The sequence below is a fragment of the Falco biarmicus genome, chromosome 4 (genome assembly GCF_023638135.1).
Source record: "Falco biarmicus isolate bFalBia1 chromosome 4, bFalBia1.pri, whole genome shotgun sequence".
Lineage (NCBI taxonomy): Eukaryota > Metazoa > Chordata > Aves > Falconiformes > Falconidae > Falco > Falco biarmicus.
The window spans coordinates 56,932,303-56,948,881 of record NC_079291.1 but is presented as its reverse complement, the minus strand read 5'-3'; the positions used below and the strand labels follow the sequence as shown (position 1 = coordinate 56,948,881).

General features: G+C 48.7%; 1 protein-coding gene across 3 annotated transcripts in view; it reads right to left on the bottom strand.

Annotated features, from left to right (window-relative positions):
* LOC130148330 (mitogen-activated protein kinase kinase kinase 3-like) overlaps positions 1-3,738 on the bottom strand; it is an 82,332-nt gene extending 78,594 nt beyond the window's left edge. For all 3 annotated transcript variants that reach the window (XM_056336790.1, XM_056336791.1, XM_056336792.1), the window contains exon 1: positions 3,580-3,738. The gene's annotated coding sequence lies outside the window, so the exon portion shown is untranslated. The remainder of the gene's footprint in view (positions 1-3,579) is intronic.
* Between the last annotated feature and the right edge of the window lie 12,841 nt (positions 3,739-16,579).

The following is a 16,579-nucleotide window of genomic DNA, read 5'->3' as shown; positions in this document are numbered from 1 at the left end:
CAGGAACAGCTCCTGGAGCAACAGCCTCAGCACTGAAATGAAGTAAGGAGCATGAACCCCATCCTGCAGCCCTGAATCTCTTCGCTAGCCCCACTAAGGCATTCTTCTCTTGTTCTCTGTTCTTGTGCAATGTCTTCTGCTGAGAATAACTCCCCAGTGGTTTTGAAAAGGAAGGCATCTATTCTAAAGGAGATCTTTGCTTTTGATTTCATGTCTTATTAAAGATGATCTGGGACAGACCAATTGAGTTGGATATGAGTGGCATTTTAGTGACTAATGGGAAGATTACTTGGCCAGACCAGATCAGAACTGCAAGGACAGACAGAAAACAAACAGAAATGCCCACATATCAATGCTCTTGCCTGCTCACCCACACCTTCACAGACAGAAAACCACTAGCCCTGTCCATCTGATGCTCACCACAGCCTTCACCACAGCAGACAAAGGCTCACGCCACACAGGGTGTAGGGCAAGCCCAGGGAGAAAGCATGTTTCAGGCCCAGCTGAGACAACATTCATCACCTCTGCAACTCACTTTGCACTCGGCAAAGGCCTAAAAGGTACCAGGAAGAAACATGGTCCTGGCCCGGCATGCACAGCCGCATGCAGCGACGGGGAACCGCTCCTCAGAGGGACTCACCAAAAAGGCCTGGTCACCCATTTCCCCTTGTGAAGCTTAAAAAAATAAGAAAAGTCTGGGGACTGAGGGTAATTGTGCCAGGGTTGGGATCAGAGGGCCATTTATAGCTTTTCTAAAAAGCATCTGATGAAATAAAAAAAAATTTGAATTCCATATTCCACTTCTTATGGCTCCGTAATGCGTTTTCCATCTCCCCAGTGCACAGCTGACATTCTGCACATTTCTGTGCACATTGTGCTCAGCCCATACTACGTGCAGAGAAGGGAGTGGAAGTGACTGAGCCCAGAAGCCTCCTGCTGCTGTCAGGCATCAGTGAGCACCAGCCCCGTTGCCCACAGCTCCTTGCTGAGGGAGCTGGGCTGCAAAGAGCTCTGGCACCTCCCGAGAAAGGTTGGCACAGTGGATACGTGTGCCTGTCCTGTGCTGGATCTCAAGATCTAGAAGAGTCCAGAGATCTGTAGAGAGAGCAAACATGTTTGCTTAGACCAGATGAACTGCACAGGCTGAACTGTAGCTAAAGATCTCTTTCTTAAGCTTTTTTCCCTGTTCTTTCAGATGATCTCTTCAATTAGGAGAGCCAATGTAAGGAGGGAGCGACTGCTCTGAGCTAATTCTCATCTCTGAGGTTTGCTGCTTCTACATGTAGACAGGCTTGTACGCTTCAAAGCCAGCCTGCATTCGCCAAGCGGTCTAATAAAAGATATCCCCTCTAACAGCAAACCCTGACTCACTTCCCTCTAGCCTCGACCAGCAGGTCTCCAACAGCAGGGCCAGATCAACAAGAACAGAAGATCCTGCCAGCTTTCGCACTGGTTCCCACGTCCATCTGGGGAGAGCAGGGCTGGAAGCACATCACCTTCCGTACCGCAGCAGCACACTCCATCCCGCTGCTCTGCCAGGAAGCCAGACACACCATGCAATCCTCACCGGCTTCTTCCAGATGGGAAAATTCAGAAAACACATCAAGTCCAAGCTGCACACTAACATCACAAAGCATTATCAAGCGATAGCAACATTTTGGAAGGAAAGGAGAGAAAACTGCGCTCCTCCAGCTGCTGTAATCGTTGGCTCTTTGCAACACAGTCTCTCCATCCTGGATGAAAATCCAGACTGCATCTCTCTGCATGAGCACACTTCCCTCATGGGTTCTAACAGCCTCCAAAAAAAAGAAATGCATCACCCATCAGCACACGTTGACAGGGCAGAGCTGTGGGTTTCTCATGGAGATTTAAGACCCACGGAAAAAACTGCAGCACCAAAACCCATTTAGAGAATGAAGGTATAAAAGATCCTTTAAATCCACATCCCACCAGGCTGGCAGCCCATCCAGCCTCGCATCCTGCCTCCAACAGAGAAGCTTTTACAAGCTGCAAAACCTTCCTAGGGCAAAGGCTGTACCCAGACACAGAGGTATGCTCCGTAATCTGCAAGAGCCCTCGGAAACCTTGAACCCCTCTTTATACCTAATGTCAAATCAGGGATGCTGGAAACTGGATACTCCAATGCAGGTATCACAAGACACAGGTAGTCAGAAGCCAACCCCCACATGCAGCCGATTGCCCATGCACCTGAGGAACAGCTTCTTAGAGCTGCACTCTGGGCACAAATCCTGCACAGAACTACATCAAACTGCGTGTGTTGGACTGGAAATAAATTCACAAGGCACCATAGAAGGAAAGCCCCCCAAACCTCTCACGCTCATCGGAGGTGAAAGAGCTTGACCCTGGAAATCCCTGGGTCACTTAAACTCCACACACATCCCAAGTCTCCAAATCCCAAATAAGCCCCATGTTTTCGATCCGTGCACAGACAACGCATGCAGACCCTGCACTGAATCAGGAGTGGGTCTACTTCCAAGAACCACTGGATTACAAGACAAGAATTGAAAAGGAGGATGAAAGCAGCAGCAGAGGGGGAAACCACTCTCCAAGCTGTGTCGGGGCCTGCGAGAGACGCACTTGGCCACCATGCAGGACCTGGCGAGCCTGCCGGTGCACACCCACTCACACTGGCACACAGCTCCCACCTCCTCCCCACTCCTCTCCCTGCCCGGCCACGCAGGGCCGAGGTTTGGTGCCAGCAAAGCGAATCATCCCAGAGCATCAGCCTGACTGGTGGCACGGCTCCCCACAACAGCCGCTCACTCCATCCAGGTGGAAATCCAGCACCCCAGCTCTGCCAGCCGGCACGGTCGCTCACGCCACACTGGTATGTGGCTTCCCACGCCCACCGCAGAGCCTTCCTCCCCACCACGCATCCCATCCTCACCGCTCAGGGCTGCCTGTGCAGAAATGACTGCTCACGATGAGGCTGGAGAGGGCTAGCTGGGCATTCCCACAGCTCCCTGGCATGGCCATGACACTTTCCACCGAAGCGGGACCCAAGCAAGCGCAGGCAGTGCCATACCCGCTGGCTCAGTACTTTAATGCATCCCGGTAATGGGACCGTCCGCATTAGGGTCTGATCCTGGCGCTGGCTGTCAGGCTCCCAGGGACCGGCTCCCAGGCTGACTCATGGCACCAGGCAATAACCTGAGAAAAAGTCACCCGGGCGCGCTAACACCAGGCGGGGGCTGTGCCGGGGAGCCCCGGCGCCGCGGGAGGTGAATCCCCGAAAGGGAAGCAGAACCCCCTCGCACCCCCGCACCCCTCTCGGGGAGCCGCTCCACCCCAGGCTCGCCCCCCGCGGCTCCCCAAACGCAGCCCGGCTGCACGGAGGGACAGGCTCCCACTCGCAGAGCTAGAAGGGGAGGAAGGAAAAGCCACCGAAAGCCAGACCCGGCTGCAAAACTCTCGGTCACCACTGCGAAAAAAAACCACGATAATAATAAAAAAATAAAATTACAAGAGCGAAAGAAACCCGCGCACCGCAGCCCGGAGCGGGTGCGGGGACCTATCGCCCGCCGAGCGCCCCGACCCCGCGGCGGCGGAGGGACTTACCTGTCCGGCGGCGCCGCTACCCGCGGAGGGCCATGCCCGGCCACTCGAGGCAGCGCGGTCCCAACGCCTGGCTCGGCTCAGCACGGCTCGGCTCGGCTCGGCTCGGCTCAGCACGGCTCGGCTCGGCACCGCTCGGCTCGGCGCGGCGGCAGCAGCGGGGCGCGGGGCGGCACGGGGCGGCGCACAAAAGCGGGAGGAAGCGGTGACGCGTGGCGCCGCCGCGGCCAATGGGACGGCGCGGGGCGGGCCGGGCTGGCCCCGCCGCTACCGACCGACCGGGGGCCGAGCGGCCGCGGTGCCGTGCTGTGCCGCGCCGCGCCGCGCCGTGCCGTGCCGTGCCGTGCCGTGCCGCGCCGCGCCGCGCCGTGCCGTGCCGTGCCGCGCAGCTAGGGGGCGACCGAGCGGCCGGGGCAACGGAGCCCGGCCCGGCCCGGCCCGCGGGGCAGCCCCGACCCCGGGGGCGGCTGGCAGCACGGCACGCGCTGGCACCGGCCCAGCGCCGCTCGGTCCCGGTGGGGCTGTGTGGGTCCCGACGATCGGATCAGCTCCGGTGGGGCTCCCCGGTCCCGCAGCTCCTCTCGGTCCCGGTTGGGCTCCCCCGGTCCTTCAGCTCGGATCAGCCCCGGCGGGGCTCCCCCGGTCCTGCAGCTCGGGTCAGCCCCGGTTAGACACCGTGGGATCCCCTGCTTTCAAGGGTGGTATCTGACCTTCTGCGCTCCAGCCGAGGGTTTCTGGGACCTTCTGAAACAGGGCGGCTGGGACCCCACGGTCCTGCAGAGGGTTAACTTGGAAAACCAGCTGATGAGAAACGGTGCTGAGACCTCCTGACTCCGGGAAATGGGGCTTCGTGAGCCGAAGGGTTGGAGGAGCTGGTGGTGAACCCTCGCTGCAGCACAGCTTTCTGCAGGGCCCAGCTTTCTCCACACAGCCAGGACGCGAAGATGGGGTGAAAGGCTTACTCTCTTGGTTTGACTTTGCCTCTTTTGGGGGGAACTGAAGCAAAAGTGAGCCATAGTTCAGAGCAAAGGGTAGGGGGAGGCTCTGGGCTGTTCCCCTGGTCACAGCTTGCTGGCCAGAACAGCTCGGGGCTCAGTGGGTAGCTCCCCGTGGGAGGCAGAGCAGCCCGATTTACACCCGCCTGTCCCAAGCCGCCTCTGTGTGTCCAAGTCCCTTTGGGCTTGAATCCGCAGAGGGAGAGCCAACGATGGCGTAAAGGCAAAATTCACCAAAAGCCTCGTGCCTGAGAGACGGATCAAAGTGGGACCTGAGGTTTGTGTCAGATATCATTCAAACTAGTGGGAAAGCGAGAAAATTCACGCAGACAATGGGAAAAGTAAGTAAGGATATTTCCCTGATTTCCCTGTTTCCCCATTTAGTAAATATGTTGTAGAAAGGATCAGGAACAAAGTCAGCTCAGGCTTCTGAGGGGGGAGAGAAAAAAATGGGCAGAATCCTAAACCCATACCCATTCCCCTCAAGTTTTTAAGGACTTGCTGCTGCAAGCAAGTTTGAGCCATTGCCTATAAAGGCAATAGAAACCCCAACCAGGGACCCCTCCTGAGAGATTCAGATCTCACATCCTCATATACAATCGCGTGACCTATTAATAAAATCCATAGAAACCAATTCTGTATATACCAAATAACAGCAGATGGCTCCAGCCCAAACCGCTCCGGGTTCCCTCACTCCATAAATGATTTTACTAGGGCCAGTCGTGATCTTGATGTAATTGAATAGGTTTCACTCTTTTCTTTCTCCCTCCCCCTCCCCAGAATATTTGTGCAGCTTACGGAGAAACATCCAGGGGGACTTTTGCTGGAAGGAACCTCTGACTCCAGCTTGCCTCATCCGTTTGGGAAGCGGCGTAAGTCTATCCTAAGCCACCTGGCTTTGGGAAGGAGGTTGCCTTTTTCTGCACCTTCCCTCTAACTCTTAACAGCTTTTAATAAAATTCTGGTAACTTGGCACATTTGAAATGTTTTGGCTGCTGCCCACTGGGGATGTATGTAATGAATTCTTGGGCTGCAGATGCCTTTCTGAAATAAATCACATGTGTTTACCTTGGGAACCAGGCACAGAACCCCAGGACTTCAGGTTCAAGTATTATAAGGCATTAAGCGACAGGCAGCTCCTTTAAAACCTCCTAGGTTTAATGGGAATTGGTTAGGCAAGCACCATTTACTGCTGAAAACTCCTTCCAAGCAGCTTCTTTTTTCTGAATGTGTTTGATGCCCCAGGAATCCCGCTACAGGGATTTCAGTTCTAGGGTGTTCCTGAACAATATAAGGATTATCACGTGTGTAAAGCCTGTTTTCCATTGATGTCAACAGCTCTCTCCTGATGAGTGTGCTAAAGATCTGCCCCCGGATTCTGCCTCCTCAAGTTGCTCTTGAAAACATTGACAAAGCCTGGCAGAAGAACAGACAGAGGTGTGTGGCTCTGTGCGTAGTTCCATACGTTCTCCTACAAATGCTGGCTGACAGCCTTCACCATGTTTCTGGAGAGGAGTGAAAACCTGGTAGAGAGTGCGCAGTGGAGAGCACTGGTAAAATCAGTGTGTTGCAGGCAGGGGTTGTAGTGCCTCCATATGAGGAAACAAAACAGACATGGGCTATTCTTTGTCCCTGAGGACATCAGGCCTGGCATATTTTGTACATACAGCCAAATTCTCCCTTCTTTTCCAAAACAGTGTCTACTCTGCCAGTAGGAAACATTCTTCGGTGCATGCTGTCCCATGCCGTGCTGGTGTGTGTGCCAGCCAGTGAGATGAAAACCATGCCACACATAAAACATACAGATGTGTGCACTGGTTATCCTTAGTTGACTGGTATACATGGTGGGGTGGATATGAAGGATTAGATCATCCTGATAACGTCTTCAGTGAAAAGTTTGATGGCACAAGTAGGTAATAGTGAGCTATAAGAAAAGCTGTTGGTTCATCTGCAGAGCGAGAACTTTGCAAACCACAGCCCCAGGCTGTTCTATTTATGCTTCTCCTTTAATGACGTAAGCATTAGTATTTGCTGCGGGGAGAAAAAGGGGAAGATATTGGGCTTTTACCTAACTACTACTATTCTGGGCTCTGTTAGGGTCCCTGCAGGAAGTGAACACAGGTCCCAGGGCACTGACCCAATTCTTCTGTGACTAAGTATGCTCCGTCTAACCTGAAAGTCTCCCATGCCTTCTGTTTGATATAATATCCTTTCTTGCTTCCTGTCCTAAATGGCAGCGTAAAGCTGTTGTGTGCTGTGAGACGTCTGTCAGGCTTTCTCTCCCATCAAGATGGTTGCGTATTGGCGGTGGGTGAAATCATTCCTATACTTAGTTTGCAAACTGTACAGGAATTATGCCATCTCGGTGTAAAGAAAAGAAACCAATTACTCAGAAAATGTGTGCTGCTTCACAGCTGAAGGCTGGAGCTGGTAATGGGCTTGGGTGGGATTTCAGCACGTAGGCATGAGCCTGTGATGCTGAAACGTCTGCATGGCAGCGCCTGGGCTTGGCAGACCTGCGTTGGCTGCAGCTCCTCCTTACCCAAGATTAATCGCAGGTCTGCTGTTTGCTGTGGAAAAGCGGGTGGAAAAAGAGTGCTACAGCTGTCCTATGTCCCTCTTAATGGTATTTCCTACAGAGAAGCCACATCTATCTTGCTTAAATATTCCCCCATTTCCCATGTGTTCTAACTGCTGCAAAGCTGAATGATTTGGGGACTACCTGACAGATAAACCTGGTCAGGACCCACAGACCAAACATGTCAGCATTCCTGAAGGATTCGTGCTGTTCCCAGAACAGGCCTGAATGTGTGCAGAGGTTTGCTGGGGACAGACATTTGGGGATAGCATTTCATCTCTACCTCTGCTTCTGTGCTACAAGAACCACATTGTGGAACGGTTGAGGAGGATGAGAGGTGGGTTCAGATCTCCTTTGCTGAGGTCACCGCGTCATTCCTGGCTACCTTTCTCTTCCTCTCCAGTTACATGAGATGCTCCCTGGCTGATATGACTGTATACTGTGCAGGAAAGACACCAAGATCTGCTCTATGAAAGCTCTCACAACCAAACAAGAGCAACAAGTGATCTCTCCAGCTCAATGGGGTTTGAAACCTCTCCTCTTCTGTGGCAGAAAACTTTTTCTCCTAAACAGCAGCTAATGCCTCCTGCCCACACAGCAAGTTAACCTCATGGGTTAGACCTTGGGTTTGTCACCTCTTGGGCTGAGGAGTAAATCCTGGGCTCCTTCCAAGGCTCCGTGTGGGATATTGCTAGCATCCACTCCAGCGTAAAAGGTAGGTGGCAGCAACAGCAACCGTATTTTAAAAGGAAAGGGTGAGTGCTGCATTTGAAGATAAAATGCGTAGGCCTCGTCCTAGAGGAGAGGGTTCAGAGCATGAAGACCCAAGAGCAGGGGCACACTCTCTATGCACTGTCACCCATCCACCACCCAGGAATACTGCAATTCCCCGTATTCGTGGGGTTAGAAAGTTGCTCTGTGAAGGTGTCAGAGCAAAGAGGTGCCCCCCAGCACTCTCTGAGGCAGTGTTTGTGTCCATCCACCTATCTGTACGCAGCTGACAGGAGAAATTTTTCAGATCTTAAGAAACAAACACTGAAGGCTGTGTGACACGCAGAGGAAGGTAGCAGCATGCAGCAGACAGCAATGCTGATCAGCCAAAAGGAACAGGTTTTAACTTGTGTTTCTTCCAAGCTGAGTGTGATTACAATGAGATTGAGTTGTATGGATGGTATTTTTCCCTGGTAGTTGTCACATGCGCTTTCATAGCTGAATGTAAGTTTCCACGCTGACTTTGTTCCATGACTCACCTTCTCTGTCCAAACACAGGGAAAAATCTCCGAAAGGACAGAGTGAAAGTGAAGAGGATCTGGTTTCTGGACAGGTTGTTGAGCAAACATCATTGCAGCGCATTTCTCTGTGATGCTTTTTCATGTGTTCACGGAGCTTGGAACTTGTGTCACCCAAACAGTATTTGCAAGGTGAGTCTGTGTCTCACGCTGGTGAAAGGTGTGGAGCTGAAAGCCCTGGAGAGTTATACTACCTATCTGCAAACAGACCCAGTGCAGACTTTCTCAGGTAAGGTCAGAACTATCCCAGAACATTTATGGGCTCATCTGGCACCTGAATATTGTAGAAAATAGCACAAGAAATACTGTCCTTGTGGCATTTGCAGCTGAAACTGCAAGAAAGTAAAAAATTGCAGGCAACATCCTGCATTTCCATCTCACCTTCCCAGAAAGTTCAGAGAAAATCTTGATACTTTTTCTGAAAAAAACCTCAAGATTCTCCACCCTGCAACTCGGTCCTCTTGAGTACAGTCTAAGGGATAAGAGAACGACTGAAAAAGCATGGTCCAGACACAGGGTTAGGTATGTGTATCCAGCCTGCCCTGTCTTTGTTGCCACTGACTTCAATCGGATTTGGTTCCTTGAGAATATCAGCATATTTCTCTAATCCCTCTCCTGATCTGAAAAGTAACTGATCTACAGGGGTGTAGTGAAAGTCACCCATTATAATGAGTGCATTACAGTTGCCATTTCAATTGGTATTTTGCACTCCTTTCTGTATTCCTAGAATCATAGGATCATTTAGGTTGGAAAAGAACTTTAAGATCATTGAGTCCAACCATTAACCCAGCACTGACAAGTCCACCACTAAACCCTGTCCCTAAGTGCCACATCTACACACCTTTTAAATACCTCCAGGGCTGGGGTGACTCCACCTCCTCCCTGGGCAGCCTGTTCCAGTGCTTGACAACCCCTTTAGTGGTGAAATTTTTCCTAATATCCAATCTGAACCTCCCCAGTAGCTCCTACCAGAACCGTTCAGGCATATTTGTACTTCTGCAGCTGAAAGAGAATCACGTACCAGCAGCTACCTAGCCTGAGTTTCTTTGTATTTCTTCCCATCCACCCACATGGAGCTGGATTTTAGGTGACAGAAATCAGGGGAAGTAGAGACTGATTTACCACAACTGGGATCTCTCCCATTGGCCATAAACTTATCTGCACACATCAAGTGGAAACCTACAGTTTTTCCTTTACATCTGTCACGAGGGGGAAGAAATCACCAAAACAATCAAAACCTGACTGTTTACACATGTTTTGTTTTATAAATGGACTTGTATAGAAAGTTGCAGCACTGTGGCACAGACAGCTTACATAAATCTCTTATCACAAAAGCCATATGTCCTCGTTTCCTCATCTGTGGTAAAATACAAGCAGCGGTGCTTAGATAATTAGGAAGCTGGAGGTAAAGCAGTCAGCATCCAGCAGTAGGAAAGTGTATATGGGTGAAGGTTACAAAACAAAAACAGAGCAGTTTGGTTTCAAGCGGTGTCACTTGTCCATACAACTTTCCATTGCGCAGCTGTCGTTTGCGTGTTAACAAGCCAGTTCCGCCATGGAGGGGATACTGGAGAAACTGGAAAGGTCTAAGAGGTGACTGATCTTCCCCATTTGGTTTGGTCTGAGCTGGCAGCCTGGTGGCTCACCTTTGCTGGGCATTATCCTTCCCTTCAAAAGGACTCAAAATCGGATGGCAAAATGCAGTGAACTGGCCCGGTCCCTTTTAAGTCCCTTTGGTATGATCCCTAGGCACACAGAGGGGGAGAAAAGCATCCATGGATGGTCCTGTGAAAAGCCTTCTCATTGGATGGATGGCACAGTGGGGGATCCCTTGTTCCCTGCACAGAGCTAATAATGGTTTCACCTGGAAAGAAGGAGTAGAAGGGTCCCACAGGACCACTCAGACATTTTTTTGCTTCTGCCTTACCAAAAACTTAGATGACTATCATCTGTGGCCCTTGTTCAGTGCTGGTAAGCCAAGCCAGTGTCACCCACTCACTTCTAACTTCACACATGTATTTCCACAAAGATACTCTGAGATGGATAAAAATTAACTAACAGCATACAATTAGCACAGCTGCCATGTGCCATTATGTCAAATCTGAGTCCTTCCAGTCTTTTATTTTTCCTAAAAGGGAGACATTTCCTAAATTTAAGATCAGCCAGCGATGGTGAAATGCCCTTTTGCCCAGCGTGGTGTGCTTTGTGTAAAAGGTATTTATTTAATCCATCTGAAACTACATGAGAAAGGAGAGAAATATCCCGGCAGCAAGATAAGATGATTATCTTCCTGGCAAACAATAGGAACATGGTCAAAATTAAAAATAATTTGATTGCAAATAGGAAGCCTAGTAAAGCAGCAGGACTAGAGGAAACATGACTAATTTTTTTTAGCTTGTCTGAACTCACACAGCAGAGCCATTGCAAGAGCCATAACTTTGAAATATAGATCTGTAGAAAGCCCATGGGAGGAGGATGGCAACAATCCAACTGCAATAGTACAATAGGGGCAAGTTAATGCAGCTGGTAGATCCAACTTAAATAGCTAAATAGCAACAGACAAAAGCTATTTTAGGTATGATTTGGTGGGGACTACAGTAAATGTGATTTGGGGAGGAGCGGAGAAAGTGAAGGCTTTTTTCTTGACTTGTTTTTTGTTACCATACTTGACTTTTGTTGTTGTTGTTTCCATTCGTTTGCCATTCTCCTTGGCAACACGTGGCTAAACCATGCCACCAGTGTCACCTGCAGGATCAGTACCAAGGTCTCTATACTGAGCCTCTGGGCCAGTACTTCATGTCCTTGGTCAATGTTGGTTCTTCCCGTTTCCAGCAAAGACCCTTACTTTCTTCAGCGGAAGGAGAAGGTGGGTGCAGAACTGAGATGACCTTGAGGTTTGTCTCCAAGGAAAAATTCTAATGGATGTGAAAGCTATACAGGGCCCTTATAAAGGCATTTCCTTTTGAAAATGATTACCAGGTAAAAGTGTTTATATGATTCCCAGAGATATTGCACATTAAACTACTGCTTCCTTAAACCAAAACTTAACATGAAACATCCAGTGGGGATGTGAAGAAGAAAATGCTGTATAGGACAGCTGTTCTTTAGTGTCTGAGGCAGGACTGTAACATCTTCCACTGTCCCAGACAGTGCTTGTATCTTGCTGTTGAGCTGAGTGGACACCGAGCATTCCCTAGGCTGCAGTTCTTGTTGTCCTTGCATCACAGTCTGCATGTCAGAAATGGCCTAGTGACTATTGATTTCACCCAGTGCACAGTAACATTTAGTTCTTCATTTTTAAATGTCTAAAATTATTTGACTGTATCCTTCTATAAATACCATTGTCTAGAATATTCTGTGCTTTTATTAGCGTCATTAGAGCTGGGTCTCTAATATGAAGGCAGTCAACACCCAAAATGCCCTGTGCAATAGGGAAGACAAAAGCAGAATTTCTTCTGCTGTAGATAGAGGGTTGAAATGATCCGTTCCAAGAGCATAGGGAGAAGCATGGATCAGAACACAACAAAGACATGATGTTCCCAGGTCTAGCTGGGACCACAAAACCACAATGTCTTTTTTTGCTTTAAAAGCCTTTTGAACTGAGATTTTTAGTCAGCTAAGGGTTCAAGCAAATCCTTGGTTAGCTCCATTGAAGCCGTGTTGTATTACATCAGCCAAGGATGCGAGCACACTTAACTGATATTAATCTATTTCAGTTGCAGTTATGCACTTCTGATCCTTTACCTGGGCAGGTGTTTTTTCTAGCATTTTGAGGGCATAATATATAAGTCAGGTGAGAGTGTGTTGCAAACCCCTATGCCAGCAGTAGCTGACACTAGATGCTAAACTGTATTTAAGCCACTTGGCAAACCTCAGACAGATCCAGTAATTGTAGGTGGATGAGAGCTTGCAGAAGGTCATTAGGTTCCTGATGGAGGAAATACCGCTGAAAGGCAGAAGAGGAAATGACAGATTTAGCGAATAGTGGTCACAAGCTGAACTACAAAGAGCAATCAGTCTGTATGTTTTCCTACAGGTATGATCATAGCAGAATCAAGGTCAGATGGTCCCTGAACAGTACCTGATGGCAAAAACTCCAAATGATGATGTACTCCAAACCAGAAGGCATGACAAATGACAGCAGGGAAAACTCTCTGACCAGTAAGAAGAGCGGTTGCATTTATGCAGATGGTGAACTGAACTCTCTGAGCAGGGCTATGTCCTTCTGCTTCCACCACAAACAAAGAGTGCCAAGTCTTTTGCAGCCAAAACATCACAACATTGTCTCTGGAATGGCAGGTTCTGGCATTAAAGGCAGGTTGCCACTGTTATTAATGGTTCAAAAAGCTGAAACATAGATCTAGGTGGAGTATCAGATATGCATGAAAAGAAAGAGGTGTTTCATGCTGCTGGACAGGATTTAGCATGCTACTCAAATCTGAGAAAATGAGATCATACTTGTCATAGTCAGGGACATTAGAGCATATGCTTGGACGCAGCAGGACTGGTAACAGAATCACTACAGTCTGCCTCTGAGCAGTGCTGCACTTTATGTTCATCACGGAGGTTTTATGCTTTTATAAAAACAGCTAATGATGACATGATTCAAGATTCTGTAAAGGGCTCAGAGGGAGACTCAGTAAAACAAATAATGATGTCAAACTTTTCATGCATGACAAGCAAAATGCAAAAGCGTCATTCTCACAGAGACTTAAAAGAAGCAACAGTTGGGATTTGCTTCCAAAATGAAAGAGGAAATTATTCAGGCCAATTTGTTACTTTAGACACATGAAACACCACCTGAATGAAGATGGTGGTATGCATCATGAATGAAGTTGGACACAGATGTGTATGAACATGAACATTGAGGGATGACATTTTGAAGACTGTAATCAGTGATGCAATGACAAAGCAGTGCTGGAGACAAACTGCCCAGCAGACAAAAACTTTCTTGTCCTAGGCAAGGTCACCAAGAGTGCGCCTTTAACATAATCTTGTTTGCAGTGCTGCTCAGTGCATGGGTGGACCTGCTGCTGCTCTGTCTCCTGTCTTAAACACTGTTCCTGTTCAGCAGGAAGCTGTCACTATAGAGGAAGACCTCTGCCGTCTCCTGCCTCAGTGCTCCATCGCAGCCTGTTGCTGTATAGCAAACAAAAGCATTGGTGTTTGTATGTTGTTGAACTTCCATCACAGCAAGCTAGCTGCAGAAAGGTAAGGAGGGGAGAGGAGAGGGAGAGGGAGAGGGAGAGGGAGAGGGAGAGGAGAGGAAAGGAGAGGAGAGAGGAGAGGAGAGGAGAGGAGAGGAGAGGAGAGGAGAGGAGAGGAGAGGAGGGGAGGGGAGAGGAGAGGAGAGGAGAGGAGAGGAGAGGAGAGGAGAGGAGAGGAGAGGAGAGGAGAGGAGAGAGGAATCTGGTCCACCTTCAGTTGCTCTGTCACAAAACTGGCTGTCTTTCTACCAGATTTGTCCTGCATAAGCCATATGAGGAGAACTTACTGCAGGAGTGATGAGGTACAATTCTCTGGCTTTCTTATCCAAGATGCGTATAAGAGACATTTCTGACTGTAACACTCAACTCCAGGAGTAAACAAGAGTTGATAAATGGATTTAATGAGTGAAAAAGGGCACCCGAAGCAGCAAGAGGAATGATTATTGACTTGGGCGTTAGTCTGACCAAGACCTTGTATCCCATGAGGTTGTCTCTGAGAAACAAATGGATCACATGCCACTGTTCACATTGCAAGAAGGAATTGCTAGATACTGCCTAGCCTGGTCCCTGGATTTCCCCTAGGTCTGCATAGTCCATGGCGATCCAGTCCTTTTATCACAGGTCCCCTGTGTAACTCCATCAAAGTTCACAGACCTTCCCCCACATCCCATGAATTACCTAACAACTTCACGGCTCCAGGAAGGAAGCCATTCCTTGGAGGATATTTAAAAGAACAAAAATGATGGTGGAAAGCTTGTTGCCCTCCATACTGGCATAGAGATTGACGGTGTTGTTGCACCTGTTGGCAAAGCTTCTCTGTATACCAAAGGGACAACGGAAAGCTGGAACACCCTCTTGGATTAAAGAGACAGGTGTCAGTGGAAAAACCCCAAAGCTTTTGTTCTCATTAACTCTGTTCATCTGAATGGAAAATCCAGGCAAGGAGACTGAAGAGCCTGTAATTCACAATGCCAGGTCTCCTGGTTTCTAATTTTATAACAAAATATTCCTCACCACTGCTTTTCCTAAACACCCCCATTACACATATTTTCAAAGGATGATTTCATAAGGTCTCACAGAAGCAGGGACTGGGCAGATGTACTTACAGAATCTAAGAAGGAAAAACAACTGTGTAAGTAAAAAACTATAATTCTTCATTATCAGGGTAGGTTACAGAGTAGACGCAATCAGCACTGGTTTGAGTGTGCAACAGCATTTATACTTCCCTATGAGAGTGCAAAGGAAATAAAACTGACCTCCAACCATGTGACAGAAAAGGTATGGTGTTGGGTGTAAGGAGGTCCTGACTAAACTGTTTGTCCTTTATGGACATCTGCTTTTCCTGCCTGCTCTTGCTGCCTAGATTGCCACATTTAACAGCATGTCAGTGCAGAGTCTGTCACAGTGCTCTTGCTGCTACCGCAATGTTGGACACCTTGCATCATCTATGCAAATAGAAAGCTGGCAGAGACTCACTTGTGTCTAAATCCATTTTTATTTTCTCATTGGCATATCAAGCTTCAAATCTTCTCTCTTCTCTTTATTTATGTTGCAGAGGTTTGTGTTTAGTGATAACCAGACTTCCTTGCCAAAGGGAAATAAACCCTTTTCAGGCAGTAAGGCACCTCTCTTGCACACCCATTAAATAAGACCTCTTGAGGTTTCAATGCAAGTGGGTGGCTGTCTAGCAGCTAAGTGAGGTACAAGAGGATGTCATTACTGCCAGACTTGGCCCAGCTTAATGTCAACCACGACATTGTGGGGGAAACCTGACTGCAAACAAAAGCAAAGCCAACTATACTGTATGTCCTTGTCCAAATGAAGGCAAACAGGGAAGATTTATAAACTGCATTTGCAAAATACCTTCATTTATAATATGATAGAGAGGTGTTGGCTTGTATGGCATGTGCATTGCAAGCTGACAACAGTGTTTTCCTTGGGCATGAGCCAAAGTTTTGGCTGTTTTTCTTTCACCAAACATGAGCCCATGGGGATGAGTCACTGGTTCTTATAGCGGACTGCTGTCTGCTGAGCCAGGAAGAGGAGCCCTTATTGCACAGAGAAGGAATCAGGAGATGATGTGTCATGTAGGTCACGCTGGGAATCAGCATCACTTCCCACAACCAGCCAATGCAGATTGCATGCAGAGGACCTGCAAGCCTGGAGGAGATGGAAATAAAGCCAGGACTCCCTGGGACCCACTGGGGTTTGGGTACCACATTTAATCTCTGGTGAGCATCTAAAAGTCTGTGTGGCTCCACCAAATGTTCCACTTCAGCAATTCAGGAACTGAAATGAGGTGCAGCAATTAATTTCTGTAAACCTGGATCCTCAGTCATCATCAGCTCCTTGCTGCAAGATGTTGACCCCTTTCCCCATCCTCCCCCACCCCAGGAGAACCAGTGGTTACACGAGGGGAGCATGTGGCTGGAGACCTCTGAGCCAAGCGGGTTTTTTTTTGCTTTTCCTCTTATGAGAGCTGTCAAATGAAAAAAATTACGGATCCTGAGGACAATCGGACAGTTCAGTGAGTAAGGGATGTATGATCACTGGTGTCCAACGCTGACTTATGGAAGCTGTAGGCTAAGGCAAGCCTTTTCACTTCAGCCGCTGCAGTCAGTGCTGGGATTCAAAGACATTAATTATTGCTAATCTACAGCTCACCTTTGGTTAGTCAGCAGCTATCCACAAAGCTGGTTCGCACACTAGTGGGCAAGGATGCAGTCATATCGCAGCCTTGGCACTTCTCGAAGTACTAATCAGAACTAATTGCCCGAGCTGGGTGAGCGGTGCTCTTGCAGGGGCCGGGTTCGCCACGGCAGTGCCCCAGCACAACGGGGACACGCTCCTGCGTCAGGCGGTTCCCAGCTGCTGTTATGTGGAAGGCAAAGAGATTATCGAGGTTAAAAAATAAAACCGCAAATTCAGCGTGAA